At 39.8% G+C, this 20,571-nt stretch overlaps 1 protein-coding gene across 12 annotated transcripts in view; it reads right to left on the bottom strand.

The window, feature by feature from the left end:
- Positions 1 to 20,331, bottom strand: part of PKP4 (plakophilin 4) — a 244,100-nt gene extending 223,769 nt beyond the window's left edge. For 10 of the 12 annotated variants that reach the window (XM_058715192.1, XM_058715191.1, XM_058715194.1 and 7 more), the window contains exon 1: positions 20,207 to 20,331. The gene's annotated coding sequence lies outside the window, so the exon portion shown is untranslated. Of the gene's footprint in view, positions 1 to 19,071; positions 19,189 to 19,270; positions 19,388 to 20,206 lie in introns of those variants that run through there. The other 2 variants (XM_058715189.1, XM_058715187.1) reach the window with 2 other exon arrangements.
- Between the last annotated feature and the right edge of the window lie 240 nt (positions 20,332 to 20,571).

Below are 20,571 nucleotides of genomic sequence, written 5' to 3' on the forward strand. Positions count from 1 at the left end.
TTTGCTGTGCATGTGGATGACAACCAGCAACATAAATGCAAATCCTGAAATCCTAACCTTAAAATCTAGTCACTCAGATATGATTACATGTGCATCTACAATGCCCCAGTGATTTCCTCATTGCATCTACACAGAATCAGTGTACCAGTTTTCTAAAAGCTGTTCTCAATTCTTAAGCTAAAGAGAAAAAGGCAGGGTATTTCTTTTCATTTATTGCAGTTTGTCCTAACTCTTTGGGGGGGGGGGGGGGAAGCAGAGAACCATTTGAAAATCTGTTCAAAGCTGTAACTGCTCTCAAAAAAAATTAATAAAGTTTGCATACACTCAAATCTCCTTGATTCTATAAACTATTCCTAATACATAGAACCACTTCAAATGTCTAAATATTTATGTGACTTGTAAGTGTCTCACTGAGTTGAAATTCCCCAGAATGAGACCCCAAGACAAGGATTTGAGTACAAATAATTGACTTGGGAAGTGGACAAGTGAGATAGGCCAGAGAAGGACATCAATACAGGGTGCATTAGCAAGCAGGTTAGTGCTGTGAGCAAGCAGATCCCATGCTTGCTGGGGACTTCTGGAAGTCTACAGAGGGCGGGCCTCAGAAATACTTCCTGCAAGGGGTGAGGAAGAGGTTACTGGTCCAGCTCCTGTTGGTTAATGGTTGAGGGCTGTTAGGGATCCTACAGGTGATAACCTCCTGGCTCTTCTCACCTGACCCAACGCTGAAGGCAGAGAAAGCCTTCATGCTACAAGTCCCAGGGGCTTGCAGCAGGGCTCTGTTGGGTTAACAGATAATGAACTGATGGTGAGTGCCATGGAATGTGGGTAGGACACAGATTATGCTGCCATCATTTAAGTACAATAATGTCCTTACTTAAGTTAAAATGTAGCTATAATGTCTACAAAGACTTAGAGTGCCTATTCTGTGCCAAGTAACTCTGCTGGATGCTAAAGATTAAAAAAAGAAAAAGAATAAGATCAGTTTCATGACATTTAGTTGACAACTTAGTAGGGAGGTGGACAATAGGTTATCAAAAAATTAAGAAGCTTTAATAAAAGGATTTAAAAAGTGGGGCCAGGGGTTCTTGGCATTTCAAGTAGAATGATTATCTTCTTCAAAGCAGCTATAAAAGTAACATTTCTTCCAGGAGAGAGGAAGATCAGAGATCTCACCCTGATAGCAGCAACAAAACACCACACAATCTGCCAATTCACAGCTTTCTTCCAATCCACCAAAGACGTGAAACCTCGGTATAACCAATTAACCTGGAATTAAAGGATGAGAGGCACCTCAAATGACAGGCTGGTTTACCAGGGCAGATGCTGCTGAATGCTGGTAAGAAATGAGCTAGAATTTTTAGCAAATTGCTAAAGTCCGAACGTGGGCAAGCAAGAGAACCCAGAAATCACCCACGACAAGAGGTGAATTCACACGTTCTTCTCCATGGACCTCCCAGGTGCTACCACAAGAGTCCTGAGACAGGCTCCCACTAGGTGCAAGGCTGGTGCATGCGAAGAGTGGCTGCTGTGGGAAAGGTACAAAACCTCCCCTGGATCCTCCTCCCCTATCCCTACTATGGAACAGAGCCTCAAACTGCTGAGGGAAGGGCAAAAAGACTGTCTTCCTTAGAACACCGGTGGAAGCCCACTGCAGCTGGGAATTTCTGTCTGTCAAAGTCTAACTGAGAAACACCATGCTTTTTACAAACACAGCTTTAAGACCATGGTCCACCCAAAGTCCCAGGCCACCAGCCTAAGCCCCTTTCTACAAACACTTTTGCAGCCACCCAGGACACAGGAATATTTCCAGGCCTTGGAAGTTAAGAGATAATCACAACCCAAAAGGGGGCTTAGTGGAGGAAAGATTTTTAAAGATGAAGGCTATGGATGGAGCAAGGAAGTCAAAGAATAGGATTAATTAATAATCAGGAAGTATGGGTGATAAATCACTTAGCACGAATTTTCTTCTGAATGTTACATCAATGTAGTTGCTTAGACATGCAAGTTTAATTTTTGTTTAAAATAAGGGAAAAATCCTACATGAATAGATTCCTGGATTAAATTTAGTATCAGATTTAATTTTTACAGTCAAGAACAATTAAATTGTCTGCTCGTATTTTCTGGATCATGAGAGCTATTCACACTGAAATGTCTAACATTTTGCTTGTTGTCAAAAAAAAGGCCTTCAAGTGCTGACACGAAGAACTGTGCTTTATTTCAAATTGTGCACATCACTGCAGTAACAGGAGCTCATCATACATATGAGAGGAGACATACTGGAAGGAAGATTCATCTCCTCTTCTAGTTGATTTGACATGAGCAGTAGCATCCAACCTAAATATCAATGAATGCCTGTTTTAATATTTCTCCAGTCTTATCCACAGTTACAAAATCAGGATGATTTCCTTCTATTAACTGCCATTTATTGAACTAAGCATTATTTCAAAGAAAAGCAGCACCAGTCATTGAAAAGTAATTCCATTTAAGTTACCACATTAAACTTAACAAAAGCATTTAAACACTTCTGATTATTGAAAAATTAAACATGCTTAAATTATTCAGGCTCATTCTACAGATAGCCAAAACTTAAATACAGCTTATCAAATGGTTTTTAAAAGATATATAATGAAAATGTATTCTTCCTCAGCTCTTTCTCTGCTCCAAAAAGCTTTAAGCAGCTTAGTACAAAACTGCAAATTAAAATGAATCCAAAAAAGGTGAATGAAAACCTATTTTCAAACTGACTCTGTCAGTTCTAATGTCTTTACAACCCAACTGATTCAGAGCTCAGAAGCGACCTGCAAAATACTTACAGCCTATGCATTCACGTGAGGAGTGTCGATCACCTCGTTTCTTACAAGCAGTGAAAAAACTATAACCTATAGCATAGATTTGTTATGTGTTAGATATTTTAAAAAGCATGAAATGTTGAAATATATCATTTTAAAATAACTCAAATTTTACATCAGCATTTCTGCTTTGAAGTTAATTTATGGATATTTAAAATAAGATGAAATTACTGTCTTAAGTCAGCATTAATGAAAAAACAAGAAAAGGGGGAGGACTCTGCCCCTTAACTTCCCTATGACTGTGAAGCAAGGGGATAGTCTATACATTAAATGAATCATATTTTGCATGTGGGATTAACTTATTCCATATACTCAAACTTCTATGTGTTCCAGGCAGTTTTTAATTTAAAAATTTTCAGGGCGCCTGGGTGGCTCAGTCGGTTAAGCGGCCGACTTCGGCTCAGGTCATGATCTCGCGGTCCGTGAGTTCGATCCCCGCATCGGGCTCTGTGCTGACAGCTCAGAGCCTGGAACATGTTTCAGATTCTGTGTCTCCCTCTCTCTGACCGTCCCCCGTTCATGCTCTGTCTCTCTCTGTCTCAAAAATAAATAAACGTTGAAAAGAATTAAAAAAAAATTTTTTTCAAAGCAAAACCACAAATGGAAGGTGTTCAGCACAACTGTCCTCCTTCTTTTATTCCCAGAATTATAGCAGTTTTAATTCAAGCTTCTTGAGGACAAGTTCTTTGCCTTTTATACTTTGCTGCCCCTACAGGTCTCAGCATGTAGACGGAATAGAAAGTAAAAGGCTCTGGCCAGCTTGAAGTTGCTACATACGTGAAGACGATCGAGCTTTTCTGTAATCAATAATGACATTTTCTGGGATCTCTGAGGTTCAATTGCTACTATAATGTCACGTCTAAGAGCTAATATCCTTACTGTAGGTCATGAACAAAGGAAGTAAGCCTTTTCTGCCTCATTTCCACATCCCTCCTCACACCTAGCACTAGGCCTCAGGGAAAAAAAAAAAAAAAAGGTTATTGACTAGAATTCATTGACCTCCTTTGAAAATTTCAATAGGTAAGCCAAGAGATTTTTTTTTTAACTTGATGGGATTTTAAGTGAAAGCAAAAATAAAATACATTCATGTACATCCAATGCTTTCCATAATTCATTAATCAAGTATTTACTACTAAATAACAACTATTGCTTTCAGTATGAAGAACTGAACCACAAACTGAACTTATAGTATATTCTAATGCCCTTTTAAGAGTTACTTTTTATTGCTGTGATGATGCTCATAACTTCCTTGCATGTGAAATAAAGGTAGCATATCACCGATTTTATGGTTATTAAAAAGATTAAATAAATATGAACATAAATGCTTTGAAGACTGTAAAGTTATACTATCTTGCTGTGTTATTCTGAAAGCATCTACAATTTTCTTATTTATAATTGGTCCCAGCTACTCTCTATACCAGTTCCAACAGAATTTTCTGCAGTGACAGAAACATTTTTTATCTATTACAATAGCCACTTGCCATCTGTAAGTTATCCAGCACTTAAAGTGTGGCCAGTAAGGATAAGAAACTAAACTTTAAATTAAAAAACTTAAATAGCCCACGTGGTCAGTAGCTACCATATTGGACATCAACATTTCTGTAGCTTCAGAAGCATATAACCTTTTCCTTGTTAAAACAAATTTCAAGAGGTAAATTTTGTTTTCTCAGCTACAGTTTTCACTCTTTTCAGTATGTGACACTACCATATATATATATATATATATATATATATATATATATGCACACACATATATATAAGACAACAACTTACAGGAGCAAAACCCTCACTTAATACACCTTACTTCACAGATGGGGTCTTTAAAAACTAACCATCAAAGCTTCATTTTGATGTAGCTTATTTGCCTACTGAGGTCACCAAAATATCTAAGTGACATATACCAAAGACTGGTACATGCTAGGTGCTTTGCAAATAACTCTAAATGAAAGGACAGATGAGAGACTGCCTTTTCATGGACATTTTGGTATGCCTAAATTAAAAGTTAACCCTGCTTACCCATATCACCAGCAGATACAACCTCTATTTCTTGAGTGACCTCTACTTGAAAAATGTCACTTGGGATAGCACATGTGCAGGACAAGGACACTTCCCTCAAGAGACTATACTTGGGAGAAAGAGACAAGAGAAACATTAATAGGTAGAGATGAACAATCCAATACAACAGAAAAACCACCATGGGAAGTTTATCATTAAAAGCCAGAGTACAGGGGCACCTGGGTGGCTCAGTCAGTTAAGCACCTGACTCTTGATTTCAACTGGGGTCATGATCTCAGGGTTCAGGAGTTCAAGCCCTGAGTCAGGCTTCATGGTGAGCCTGCTTGGGTTATTCTCTCCCCCACTCTCTCTCTGCCCCTCCCCTGCTTGTGTGCTCTCTCCCACTATTTTTTTTTTTTTCTTTTTTTATTTATTTATTTTTGGGACAGAGAGAGACAGAGCATGAACGGGGGAGGGGCAGAGAGAGAGGGAGACACAGAATCCGAAACAGGCTCCAGGCTCCGAGCCATCAGCCCAGAGCCTGATGCGGGGCTCGAACTCACGGACCGCGAGATCGTGACCTGGCTGAAGTCGGACGCTTAACCGACTGCGCCACCCAGGCGCCCCTCTCTCCCACTATTTCAAAATAAATAAATTAAAAAAAAAAAGAGTACAAGTAAAAACATTTGGAGGACAGAGAACAGTCAACCAGAGTGGTCACAGAAGGTCACCCATACAAGGAAATATTTGAACCAGGTCTTGGAGGGCTGAAAGATTTAAACCGATGGCGCAGGGAAGCAGGTAACAGCAAGTAGAAACTAGTTTTGCTGATGGGGAAGGCTCAGGAAGGAGAATAATTAGGGTTTCATTGTAAAGGGTCTTAAATGGTAGGCAGGCTAAGGAGTGTTGAAGCCATCCTGGAAGGTGAACAACCAGGAGTCACTGAAGGTTAGGGGAGACAGGACAACTAAGATCATAAACAAAGTATTTAATTGTTCATTCACACAAAGCACGCAGCTGGGGCATAATATATGGCAGGCACGTTGCTAAGTGAGAGCTACAATGATGGCTGTGACACAGTAACCTGGGCAGGACTTGCAACATAGCCATGAACAGAGACACAGAAAACAACTTGAACACAACGTGACACATGTTCATAGCAGAGTTACATGCAAAATGGTAAGAAAGAAGGGCCAAAGAAGGCTTCACTAGGAAGGGGTCACTGAGTTAGATCTTGAAGGAAAAGAACCACGGGCTCACGAGACAGAGAAGGGCACACTAGTCACCTAGAGAAAAGCTTTTAGGAAATATACAAATTGTTGGGAAGATCATACTTCAGGGAAATTAAAAGGTGCTGAGGTTATATTATTCAAATATAGAGAAAGGATCAAATCCTTAAAAGCACGTGTTAAAAATGAATGTTACTGGATAAGCTATATTTTAGGATTGCTCATGATCATCAGTTGTCTTCTCAGCTGGGATTGCAGAAGACTATGAATGCTAAAAGCACTGATAAATGTATTATACTAAAAATAAGCAATACAGAACAAAATATAAAACTAACGGATCTGGTGGTATTTTAAACTATGAGAAGAAACATATTTGACATTCAAGATAAGAAGGACATTAATTCAAAAAATCAAATTATTATTAGTAAAGACTTTAGGCTAGACAATTTCAGCATTTTTTTTTCTAGCAGAAATTGTATGTAATCATGCAAAAAGCAGGGGGTTAAGAGGAGAAAGTGAGAGAATCATGCTTTAAAAAATGTCTTCTCTCCTAGGAAAGAAAGAGTCCTTGCCTTTAAAAATACCAGGTATGCTTATTGTCTTCTACCTAACAGCTGGATCAATTCCAATCACATACAAGGATACTGATGTCTTCATTTTATGTCCCCACTTTGCCTGTTAGCATGGTACACAATAAACACCTTTTTTTGGGAAGAACATTACCTATAATGCTGTACATCCTACATAGGTGAAATTCCAAATAAACGCAACATCAAGAATTGCATTTAAAAATACAGTACTGCTACCAGAAATTAAGTATACCTGCTGTCCAAAACAAAACAGAACAGAACAGAAAACAAACAATGAAGTCAAGCTACAAAGCAAGTTCAGGATATCCACTTAAAATGAATGATGTTTTGCTAAAAATAAGGTAAACTTATGGGAGTAGTATTTGTAAAACACTAACAAAAGATAAAAGACTTTATGTTTTATAGACAAGTTGTCTATATATTTTACAGACAAGTTTTGGTAATTTACCTAACTTTACATGAGGCCTCATGTAATTCAGTGTGTAATCACAGAAAGAAAGCTTTCAAAAATTATAATTCGGGGCACTTGTCTGGCTCCACTTGGTGGAGCATGTGACTCTTGATCTTGGGTTTCTGAGTTCGAGCCCTACGCTGGGTATAGATTACTTAAAAATAGTATCTTAAAAAAATAAAAAAATCAATCCAGCAATTTCATTCCTACGCATTTTCTAGGATACAGATATCTACAGCAGTTATATTTGTAAACTTAAAATTATCATAAATTAAAAATAATCCAGATGTCCCTCCATAGGTGAATGATTAAACAAACTGTGGTACATCCATACTATGTAATACTAAGCAATTAAACAGAAGAGATATTGATACAGAACAACTGAATGAATCTCTAAGGAATTATGCTGAGTAAAAACAAAACCCAAAACTCCAGAGTCACACACTATATGATTCTATTTATGTAACATTCTTAAAATGACAAAATTATAGAAATGGAATTAAATTAAATTAAGTTGTTGATAGAGATTAAGGAGGGGGGGAGGGTGAAAGAGAAGTGAGGCTGTGGCTCTACAAGAGCAACATAGGGGATGCCTGTAGTGATAGAATTTGTTATGTATCCTGACTGTATCAGTGTCAATATCCTGGTCATGAAACTGCACTGTAGTTTTGCAAAATGTTACTATTGGAGGAAACTAGGTAAAGGGTACCCAGGATCTCTGTGTTATTTCTTAAAGCCACGTGTGATTTCAAAATAATTTCACAATTAAAATTTATTTTTTAAATTATTATTTATTCAAATTTTACCACTGTGATTACTTGAGGTTAGGTGAGGGACCACCAAAATGTCTTAAGAGTATTTCCAACTGCACTATTAAAATCAAACAAAGGTTTGGTGTACCCACTGGGCTAAAACAAGCTATGAAATTTCCTGCTTTAGTATTTTTAATGTTTATGTAGGTTTATAGTATAAATTATACTATTTTAGTAAACTTTTTCCTTTGAAACACTTCATGTGCTTAAAATTACATCTACTCCTGACCTCAATTCATAAGCTGGGTATATAAAAGTTATTACTAATTTACAAAAGACAAGGACACAGAAAATTTGCTCAATGTCATACTGCCAAAACCTGACCAAGCTGGTCTTGGTGCTTGATGTCTGCATGTGAATAGTACGAGAAAGAGGACTATGTAAATTCATTTCACCATAGTTATAATATAGGCAATTAAAATTAATATGAATATGAATCAATATGTTTAACATCTTCTAACTGAGGATTTTTAGTAAGGAATTTGATATGATAAATTATCTAGCAAGTTGTATTACAAAGGTAATTTTTCTATGAGGCAAATGCAGTGTTGCCATTGAAATATGCATGATAAACAGTTTACAAAAATAATTTACAAAAGAAAGAGGCTGCAGAGAGAAGTTAATCCAAGAGTAGTTGGTGAAGGTATTCCAAAATTGCAATTTAAAACTCATTCATTAATGGGAGAAGACATTTCCAAAGGATTTATCTGATAAAGGGTGAATATTCAAATTATATAAACAACTTCTACAACTCAACACCAATAAACCCCAATCTGATTTAAAAAATGGTCAGAGAACGTGAACAGATTTCTTCCAAAGAAGACATAGAGATGGCCAACAGACACAAGAAAAGATGCTTGACATCACTCATCACCAGGGAAATGCAAATCAAAACCACAATGAGCTATCACCTTATACTAGTTAGAATGGCTAACATCAAAATGACAAGAAAAGACAAGTGTTGGCAAGGATGTGGATAGAAAGGAACTCTCATGCACTGCTGGTGGGAATGTAAATTGGTACAACTACTGTGGAAAATAGTATGGAGGTTCCTCAAAAAATTAAAAACAGAAATATCACATAATCCACATAGCCAAGATATGGAAGCAACCCAAGTGTCTATCAATAGATTAATGGATAAAACACATGTGGTGAATGTATGTATGTATGTGTGTATACACACACACACACAGTTGAATACTACATGGTCATTAAAAAATGAAGAGATCTCGCCATTTGCAACAACATGGATGGATATAGAGGATATTATGCTAAATGAAATAAGTGAGAGAAAGAAAGACAAATACCATGATTTCACTCATATATGGAGTCTAAAAAAATGAATAAATACAGAGCTGAATCAAACCTAAAAATACAGAGAACTGATGTTTCCCAGGAGGTGAAACAAACTGAGAGGTGAACAAACTGAGTGAAGAGGAGGGGGAGATACAGGCTTCCATTTATGGAATGAATAAGTCATGGGAATGAAAGGGACAGCATAAGGAATAGGTCAGTGATACTGTAATAGTGCAGCATAGGGACAGATGATAGCTACACTTTGGGTGAGCATAGCATAACATAGAAGTTGAATCACTATGTTGTAGATCTGAAACGAATGTAACGTTGTCATTTATACTCAAATAAAAAATATTTAAAAAAACACAATTTATTCTTATAAATATCTAGAAAGACTAGAGGTCAAGAATAAGTCACACACAAAGACAAAATCCCTGCCACTGAAGAGCTCAGAGGAGGACAATGGGAACCAATATATTCTAAATTCTAGTTATATTTTAGGATGCTGAATTTCTGGATTTATATTGCTTCTATGGAAAACTGTGTTCAGAGCTCCAAACGAATGACCCACAAACAATATTTCTGAAGACTGACACCTGCCAATAGCCTGTCTAAAGATTTCAGACTGACAGTCTGAATTTTTCATCTGCTGACAGTCTGAATTAGACATTTCAACAGCTGAGTTGTTTATCACAGGTCTCAAAATAATAGCAGTTCTTGTGCAAGTCCAATTGGGTTTTCGGATTCCTTTTTTAGTGCTTTAAAAAAAAACTGACTCTTCTGCTTATTCAGTCATTGACAAATTGACAATAAGTGGAAAATTCCCAACAGTACATCAGTCTGAGATTTAAGGTAAGATTCAATGAGACCATTTATTCTAGCAGATGTCACAAGAGATTTTCAAAACATTCTTCTGTTTATTCATAACAACGGAAGGGGATATTTTCAATAATAGATAATGAGTCTGGACTTATAAAGGCACATAAATTGCATAAAGAATAAAGAAAAGCACAAAACACAATAAACCAAAGTACTGCTATATGAAAATGAAAATAAGAACTTCCTTAAGGGGCGCCTAAGTGGCTCAGTCGGTTGGATGTCCGACTTTGGCTCAGGGCATGATCTCACCATCCGTGACTTCAAGCCCTGCATTGGGCTCTCTGCTGACAGCTTGGAGTCTGGAGCCTACTTCGGATTCTGTGTCTCCTTCTCTCTCTGCCCCTCCCCCCACTAGCACTCTGTCTCTCTCTCTTTCTCAAAAATAAAATAAAAACATAAAAATTAAAAAAAAAGAAGTTTAAAAAAAAAGAACTTACTTAAAATGGTAAGTCTTGAAGCATAAATTATGGTTTTTCATCAAGAATTCATTTTCATTGTGATCATTTTACATAGGGTATTTGGTAAAGTACTCTAAGAAATATAACCAAATAATCAAGTTCATGATTAAAACCTTTTCTGAAATCTCTACCTTACTATTGGTAAGAGTGTACTTTTTCAGATGCAAGGTTTTTCCAAAGAAAGCCACAGACAGTGGTTAAGGCAGGCAGCTGTCTATCTAGATTCTGGTAATGTATCAACACATACCAAAAAAGTAAATTCAACTAAAACCCAGTTAATACAAAGTCATCTTACAGCTCTTTCTTAACACTTACAGAAAAATTTTGCATGTTTATTTATATACCAAAGTTTTCTAGGACTTTTTTTTTCCAGTTCATGTGTATTATCTTTCCCAACTGGATTGTAAAATTAATCACAAATTCCTTAAAGATGGAGACTCTCAATACTGAATCCAAGTAAAACTCCTGACAGAAACCATTATTTGGCCATGAGGCCTAGCACAGTCTGATACAGAGCAGGGGACTAATGAATGTTGCTTGAAAGGAGCTAAAATGAATCATATATCTTTTTAAATAAGAGGTATCCAAAACAGAACACATACATGGTAGGGCTCCAGGAAATATGAAACACTAATTGTGTTCAGTCCCTTTGTTTGAACCCTTGGTAGTATTCAAGAAAAAGAAGTTACTTCTAACTAGCTAGATCAGTCCTTCTTTCCTATTCAATACAGGGTACAGGTGTCAGAATGTATGATGCGCTTCACTTCAAAGTGGTTATTACTGGTTTCCATTTTACATGAGTGCTTCTAATTCTTGTGAAGGTATGGAAACTGAAAAGCCTATTCAAGTGTTTACTTTGATCATGACACTGAAAATTAATATTGCATACATTAGTATACATACATAATTCTCCTTTTGAAAATAATGTACTGATTACATTAGCAAAAGAAAACAGCTGATCTCAATATTTTTAAACTACTGTTTATGGATGTATACATATGTAAGTTCTACAAGGATTTTTTCCCCTTTGTAGGGGACAGCAGGATCTAGAAGAAGCTCTCCTCAACAGAGTTTTTAACTGCTTTAAAAAACAAAAACAAAAAACACAATCCAAGAACAATATCATCCTGTTGGAATCCACCAGTTTCCGAACACTGTACATTGTCTGCATGCAAAGATTAGAGTTAAATGAAAGAGATCTATATTCTATAATGAGATATGAATTAGCGAGTTCCTACGAACATAAAGTATTTATGGAAAAGCAAGATGTTTTCAGAGGAACAACTCTCAGTTCATGTCTTTGAGGACAAAACAAAATTAAAGCAAATGGTAAGTGGGTCTTTCTCATTTTAACAAGACTAGTCCCCTCAAATCACCACCTAAATCCCCCTTCTGTTTCTATCCAACTTCCGGAAAATTTAGTCTCAATTAGGGGTTAAGCCTCAAAAGTGCACAGGAAACTGGCTATTAACAAATGAATCCAAGAGGTTAGCCACTGACTCAGCCAACATTAGGTCAAATGTTTGTCTGGCTACAATGCTTATATTTTTATGAGCTGAGCATTTCATGTATACAACTTCAACTTTCTCCCCTTATCCTAAAAAGTAAATTTTAATAAATACTTGAGAAGACAGTCCTCATTTCTGCTGAGGGAAAAATTAAACAGAATGACAACATGTAATTCTAAGCATGGTGAAATATAAGTACTAGGGCTCTAGAGAGCATCTAGCTCAACTCCCTCATTTTATACACGAGAAAACTAGAGCCCAGAGGTAAAGGACTTACTCATGGGACACACACCTATGTAGTAACACAGCCAGGTCTAGAACAAGAGACTCTTTATATCTCTTAAACCACTGTCTATTGGTTTATTACATTAAGTATCTTCCAAACTTCTAGTCTTTCATTGCTTTGGCAATTTCCTGTCAATTTCAAGTGCTCATTTCTGGACAGAAACATCAGTTTGAAAAGCTGATTTAAGGGGTGCCTGGGTGGTTCGGTTGGCTGAGCATCCAACTCTTGATTTCGGCTTAGGTCATGGTCCCAGGGTGGTGAGATCAAGCCCTGCATTGGGCTCTGTGCGGAGCATGGAGCCTGCTTGAGATTTTCTCTGTCTTCCTCTGCCCCTCTCCCTGGCTTGTGTGCTCTCTCTAAAATAATATATATATATATATATATATATATATATATATATATATATATATACACACACACACATATATGTATATATATCTTTTTAATGTTTTTATTTATTTTTGAGACAGAGAGAGACAGAACATGAATGGGGGAGGGGCAGAGAGAGAGGGAGACACAGAATCGGAAGCAGGCTCCAGGCTCTGAGCCATCAGCCCAGAGCCCGACGCGGGGCTCGAACCCACAGACTGTGAGATCGTGACCTGAGCCGAAGTCGGACGCTTAACCAACTGAGCCACCCAGGCGCCCCTATAATTATATATTTTTAAAGTTAATTTACAAGCTGCATTTTAGGCCATAAATGCATATATGATTAACACTAACACTTTCTGAATAAAATCATGAAATTTGCAGCAACGTGGACAGAACTGGAAGGTATTACACTGAGTGAAATAAGTCAGAGAAGGACAGATATCATATGTTTTCACTCATATGTGGATCTTGAGAAACTTAACAGAAGCCCATGGGGGAAGGGAAGGGGAAAAAATAGTTACAGTAGAGAGAGGGAGTGAGGCAAACCACAAGAGACTCTAAAATACAGAGAGACAAATCGAGGGTGGATGGGGGGTGGGGGCGAGGGGAAAATGGGTGATGGGCATTGAGGAGGGCACTTGCTGGGATGAGCACTGGGTGCTGTATGGAAGCCAATTTGGCAATAAATTATATTAAAAACCAAAACAAAAAAACACTAACACTTTCTTCATGTAAAGACTAGGAAAGACATTGTATAAAATGATACTAATTAGAATTACAAATGCAATAGTTATATACATAATTAAAAGATATTTTACATTTTGCAAGCGTTTCCACTCTGGCCCCTGCAATATAATACTATCAGTCTTTACCTTTCAAACACGTTTATTAAGGAATTATTCAACCAAACCTCCTACATGTGTTGGTTAGTGGTATTTTACATGCCTTTACATATTGCCTAACTAAAGAAGTTGTAACTCCCCTATTTTATTTTTTTTAATATTGTTAATGTTTGTTTATTTGTGAGAGATAAAGTGTGAGCGAGGAAGGGGCAGAGAGAGGGAGACACAGAATCCGAAGCAGACTCCAAGCTCTAAGCTGTCAGCACAGAGCTCAACAAGGAGCTCAAGCTCACGAACGCGAGCGAGATCACGACCTGAGCAAAAGTCAGACACTTAACCGACTGAGTGACCCAAGCACCCCAAGAACTTATAACTTCCCTATTTTAAAAAGGCCCTTCTTTGATTTTGCTGGATTATTTTCCTTATGAACAATCTCTTGCAAACTATCAAACTCATAATTTCTCTTTTGTAGTTTATATTTTCCCTGAAATATTTTATTTAGATTCATAATCGTATTTAATAAGATAAAAGAAAGCAAGTTAATAATTTGCCCTATAGTAGATGCTACAGAAAGTATCATTAAGTACAACAATGCAAGAATAAGGGTTTAAATGTATTAAGAGCTGGCCCTGAGCTTTAAGGGCTTTACATGCATTGACTCATTTATTCCTCACAACCATTTGAGGTGGATACTTACATCATTGTTTTACAAATGAGTAAAATGAGATCTATAGAATTTATATAATTTAGCACGTCTCACACCTAGCAAATAGACAGAACTGAACTATGGCAGTCTGACTTCTAAGCAGACACCTCATTGCTTTACTGATACATTTTATGGATTCACTCAGTGTCAAGGTGAAAGTCCAAGGACCTTTTCCGACCTAAACTACCATGGTTAATCCTGGATGAGGGGTGGGTTAGGGGTAGACAGCCAAAGACCATGAAAACATTTATATACATTAATCCGTTCCTCTCACTTGCCAAAATGATCTTGTTACAAAAGAAAAAAACAAAACAATTTAAGGTGCCCATGAAGGAGATTCAAAAGTCCCAAAAGAGAACTCCAACTCCTTTGTTGCTATGATTTGGGGAAGGAGAAAGAAGACTGATTACATAAACTAATGCTTAGGAAACTTCTCTTTAAAAAAAAAAAAAAAAAAAAAAAAAAAAGCAAAAGCATGGAGGGCTTTGGAAACCTTGAGCAAAGCAATGCAATCCAAACCCTTCATTTTTACTTGATGTTTATTTATTTTTGAGAGAAAGAGAGAGCGCATGAGAGAGTACACTAGCAGGGTAGGGGCAGAGAGAATCCCAAGCAGGTTCTCTGCACTGTCAGCACAGAGCCCAACGTGGGGCTTGAACCCGTGGAATGTGAGACCACGGCCTAAGCTGAAATAAGAGAGAGAGAGAGAGAACGAGACAAGTGGGGGAGGGGCAGAGACAGAGGCACAGAATCCAAAGCAGGCTCCAGGCTCAGCTGTCAGCACAGAGTCTGAAGCAGGGGGTGGGATTTGAACTCAGGAACCCCGAGACCATGATCTGAGCTGAAGTCAGATGCTTAACTAAGCCACCCAGGTGCCCCCAAAACCTTGCATTTTTAAAAGGAGGAAGCTATAACCCAAATGTTAAATGGTTGATTAGGGCCATAAGGTTTAGTGGTAGATATCCTAATTTCTGGAGTAGGGTGCTTTTCACCTCCCCGTCTGCAATTTGAGAGAGCTTACAAAGGACCAGAATTTCAGACACTACTTCCCAGTGTTTTAAAAGCCTATGTGTAAGTCAGCCGTGGCATCTATGAAAAACTGTATTCCAAGTTCCAGGCCAGGCCTCCAAAGCCTACAGAGTACTCTGATGACCCCTCTTCAACGACACATTTTACCTTTTATATATAATGCCATTTTGATGACAAAAACCCACATCCACTCTAAATTCAACTTGGAACACTAAGCATCAGCTTCAATATTAAATGGCTCCTGAAAAGGGGCTTTCTCTGCCTCTCCAAGCAGACAGATGCATTGGGTGGTAGTGTTTGACGTCGGGGAAAAGGGGCAGGGGAGGGGATCCAGATTAAGGAAGAACAGAATAAACTTCTCTGGATATTTACAACTCACTAAATTTATATTTAACATAGACAATAATGATAGAAGCAAACATGCCTTGGCAGTTGAAGAGGGTTATTGGTTCACTTACCCCCTCCCTACTCACCCTTTGTTTGTTGAGTTCTGGACTTAATGAGGGCTATATGATATTATATCTACCTAGAAGGACTGGCATCTACTGAATCAGCAGGCATTATACAGTTCATGAAAAATGTTTCATAATGACATGACTTAAAATAATGCAGACACCTCCATATTTTAATTTATATATTTTATAGTATTAAAATTTTACAATCCAATCTCCAATGGCATTTTATCATCTGCAGTGAATCATTATGTATTAGTCACAATAAACTATAATATCAAGACTATGAATAATCAAATGATCAGCACTGTAGCTAACATTTATTAGTATACCAAATAACAGTAAATCTAAATTATAAAAAGAAAATACTTAGACCAGTGACAAATGGAATGTCTGCAGTATTCTAAGTTTCACTGAAAAGCACCATCATGTAATATCCCCAATTAGTTACGGTAACAAAGCCCCCAAAAGATGAAGATAATTCCAGATTTATTAAAGTGATAATGTGAACAACATATGAATGTTGTACAACTTCTCAACTGAAACGAGCAAGCACATGAATTGTTGCTCTTTGTCACTTAGGCCCTCACCTCCTTATCCTAAAAGGAGCCTGTTATTTCTTACAGCTGGGCATCAAATTGATCTGCTGATTGAGATCATCACTTACTGGCAGTTTATGAAGTCTCACATTCAGGTATCTTAAAGTTTTACTTCCTCTCTCTCTGCAGCTCTTTGTAGTTACAGTTTGGGCATGAAATAGTTACCTAATTTTCTAAACATGATCAGTCCACTGGTGTCCTGTATCAGATTCTTCTTCCCCCTTCAGCGCAGGAAAGGCACTACAAAACCATTTAAGACATTGAAGAAGTAATTATCTCCCAGTACAATGAAGGCATGAAGGCAGCTTTCCAAAGTGACATACAATTCCATGAATGTTTATGCCCCAGAATAACCCTAGAATAACCCCTACTTTATCTTCCAGTTAATAATGCAGGTATGACTTCATTATTATAATTCTATTTTAAAATTAGGCAAATTAGAGATTTACCCCTTGATTGAAATGGGGGGGGGGGGAACCCTAGCAGATTATAGAGCATTCTCAAAATACTTTAAAATTTCAAAGCAGTCAGGTGAGAGACTGGACTTCCCAAATGATTGGTGATGTGACAATTCTCTATGTAAATCAATCCTTGGCCAACAACAAGGAAAGAATTCAATTTTAAAATGGGCAATAACAGGTTTTTTTAATTAAGTGAATTTAAAAGTTTTAAATTAAGTTTACTTTCCCAATTTGTATAGAAATAAAAAATTGCAATTCTGACTTAATATAGACTTAATTACTCAAGGTCATACAATTGCTAAAGTTTTTATTAAACTGAGTTAGGGAGTAGTTTCTTTAAGTCAAATTATATCAGAACTACTCACTGAAATAGATTGATTTATTCAGCCTGTAAATGCAGCAGTAACATTTTTTTTTCTGGATGAACGCCAGCTGCTCCTACTTTCTGCTTACCTTCTCTTATGCTTCCCATCACTACCCTGCTCCCCTATCTCCCTTCAAAACCAGTATAGGTTAAGAATTAAGAAAACTGGACACTTAATTCCACCGTTTAGAATCTTCAGTATAACATCTAATATGTGAAATGCAGTACCTTCTACTTATATAATAGCGGGGGTTGGTAAGGGAATATACTATCATCAAAACACAATTTATGTTATTTTTGATTGTGAATGATTACTGGTTTTAGAGCTACTTCTCTTCAAGTATCTGTAACAACTAAAATCTATTTCCAACTGAAAGCATACCTTTACCTGAAGCAGGTAAAACTATTTGCACAGCCAATCATGTATATACATTATATACTTGAATGAGTTATTTAAATTTCTAAGGTAGCAGAGAAACTGTACTTTTACTTTCTAATCTTCACATCAAGTCAAATAAGCATGTGTTAAACTCTGCTGTAATATGATATTGTTACATAACAAATTTCCTGTTAGCATCCATAAACACCTCCCAATATCCTACACAGTGTTACTAACTCCAATTTAGAGTTAAATCTATAAATGAGAAGGTCTACAGATTAGGGACCTACCTAAAAAAGCAATGTAGCAGTTAAAACACACAACCTTTCCCAGTGCAAAGTTTTTAAATTTTTTTTCTATTTTTCCTTTCTGTTGAGTCCTTAACTAAAAGGTACTCATCTTATACTTTTCAGTGCACTTGATTCACACAAAGTAGGTGTTGGAAGACAGCTAGACAATCAACTTATTATTTTCCTGAATCTGATACAAAAAAAACGAAGTGTGGAGAGGCTTGTAGTAAACTCAACCTCCAAAGCAAACTGTGTCAAATAGAGGCATACATAGTATGCTTTTCAACATCCAGAAACCTTATTTTGGACATCGGTTGTTCTCATTGTAATGTTGCCATTTCCGTAACTATTTCACAGGTACCAGAAAAGATGTTACTTCCATTGCAACACACTGCATTCAAAAAGCAAGCGGTCTTCCACTTTCCCTTTTAAAATATAATAATCTAAGCCCAATTCTAGAAACACACCGTCTGTCGAAAATGTGCTTTCCTGCATTACAGAAAATAAAATTTGACGAAAAAGTATATTAATTATTATTGATTTTATACATAATTACCATTAGTTAAAAGTTGGAGGGCTGCATTTATTTTTTCAAACTCAGTAACAAAAAGAACTGAGACCTCAATTAATAAATTACATCTTGAAATATACATGATTGTGTTGTCCCCAGTTACTTCCAATGGTAACTGACACGCCCCGAATTTAACTGTACCAGACAGTTCTATCTGTCCCATCGCTGACCAAACACTGCTTCTCTGTTTCTATTCATTACGTATTATAAGAGGTCTAAACACAACCCAGCATGACGAGAAAAAATTGCAATTCTTGTGACAGCAAAGTGATGCATTCAAGTTCTCTCTTGCGGTACATCCCTATCCATGAGCATTAACAGACATTTTTGATAGTGCTAAAATGCGTTGTCTGCAAGCTCATTACTCTAAGAACCTTGGGCACCTTTCCTGCAGGTTTTCAGAAAACCCTCGTAAAAAAAAAGGCACTATTCAAATCTTGCAAACCAAACTTGCCAAGAACCTTGTGCAATGATCAATAACCTTGGCTACACCGCCATCCACCCCAAATTCACGATCCTGGAGACCAATGCAGCAAAAACCCAGGCTAAATGCTAGCTGAAGCCCAACAGAACTGCCGCGCTTCCCCTCTGCCGCCCTCTCTGCCGCATGGAGAGAGGCAAGGGGAAGAGAGGAGTGGAGCTAGGCTCACCAGCTCCGAAGATGCTCCGGTGACCTCTGGCTGAGCGGCGAAAGCTGGGCCAGGAAGGCGCTAGTGCAGCCGCGGCGGGCCGAGTGGACTATGCCCCTGGTGCATTCCTCGCATTCCTGCACAATCTGTCGCCAGCCGAGGAGCCCGCGGCGCGCGTCGCCCCCCCCCCACCCCCGCCCCCCCGGATACACACACACACCTGCCTATTGCTGCGCCCCGAGCGGCCACTGCCGCCGCGGCGCCTGCACTGCCCGCGCTCTCAGTTTGTCGCACTCGGCCAACACGCAGCCAAATTCCGGCCCCGTCGCTCATCCCCTCGTTTCCCGGGTAGGGGAAAGAGGACCAGGCAGCCCCAGCGGTGGGCAGGGACTCCAGAACGACCCGGGGTTGGGGGTGGGTACCGCAGCTCCGCTTTAACTCCAGGCAGGGTGAGGTGGAAGCGGCAGCGCAGGAGGGCAGCGGAGGAAGCTCTAGGCTGGGGAACCAGGAGGGGTGGAGCGTGAGGATACGCCGCGAAGAGCGAGGGGCGCGCTGGACGGAGGGGGGTGGGCAGGACCCGCAGGAGAGCGGGACTCGCGGGGCAAACGCGAGACTGTGCAGGCAAAAGGGGCGTGGGAGGAAGGGAAGGGGGCCAGGACGCAGGACCTGGGGCTGGAGGGACGGACAGACCGCCCCGAGGGCTGGGGAAGGCGGGCGCCCCAGGGTGTTGGGGACGCGGGGCGGCGTGCCAGGCGGGCAAGAGCGGGTGAGCCTCGAGGCAGACGTCCGGGAGGGCTCGGCGTGGCGCTCAAGTTCGGGGCTGGGGGATCTGGATCCGAACAAGCCAACGCGGGGAGGGTCGTGCGCGGCGCGCAGGGGAGACCAGAGGAGAGTAATAGCCGGGAAAAGCAAATGGAGGGTGAAACTTGTGCGCCTGCCGGGGGGAGGGGAGCAGGCAGGCGAGTGCGGGCAGGAACACGAGGCGGGGCAGGAAAGCCGAGGCGGCCGCGAGGCGGTGGGGACGGAGTAACGGGAGGGAGGCGCCCGTCCCCCACGCGTCCCTCACACGCAGGTCCCGGCTCCGGCGCGAGGGGGCGAGGGCCGGGGGTCTCGGGGGCAGGAGTCTTCGCGCCCTCCCGCGAGCCCGCACACTTACTTTCCAGGTTAGGCAGCGCCCGTCGTCGCTCGGGGGATCAGGGACATCTGCGCCGAGGGGTCGTCGCTGCGGCACCCGAAAAAATTAAAAAAGTGCGGCGGCCAAGCGGCTGCCCGCCCCTCCCTCCCCCACCCGCCCCCTCCCCCGAAGCTGCTCTCCCACCACCCCGGGCGGCGGCGGTGGCCAACTTGCCCCTCTACCCAGTGCCCATGGTGCCGCCTCCGCGGCCGGCGTCGACACGGACTCAGCCCCGGAGCCCCCTCTACTGCCCAGAGGCCGCCGCCGCCGCCCGCCCAGCCGCCAGCCCGCCTGCCCAGCCAGCCCCGGGCTCCCGGGAACGTCAGCACGCCGCCGTCTCCGGACCT

Source organism: Neofelis nebulosa, chromosome 2 (genome assembly GCF_028018385.1).
Source record: "Neofelis nebulosa isolate mNeoNeb1 chromosome 2, mNeoNeb1.pri, whole genome shotgun sequence".
Classification (NCBI taxonomy): Eukaryota; Metazoa; Chordata; class Mammalia; order Carnivora; family Felidae; genus Neofelis; species Neofelis nebulosa.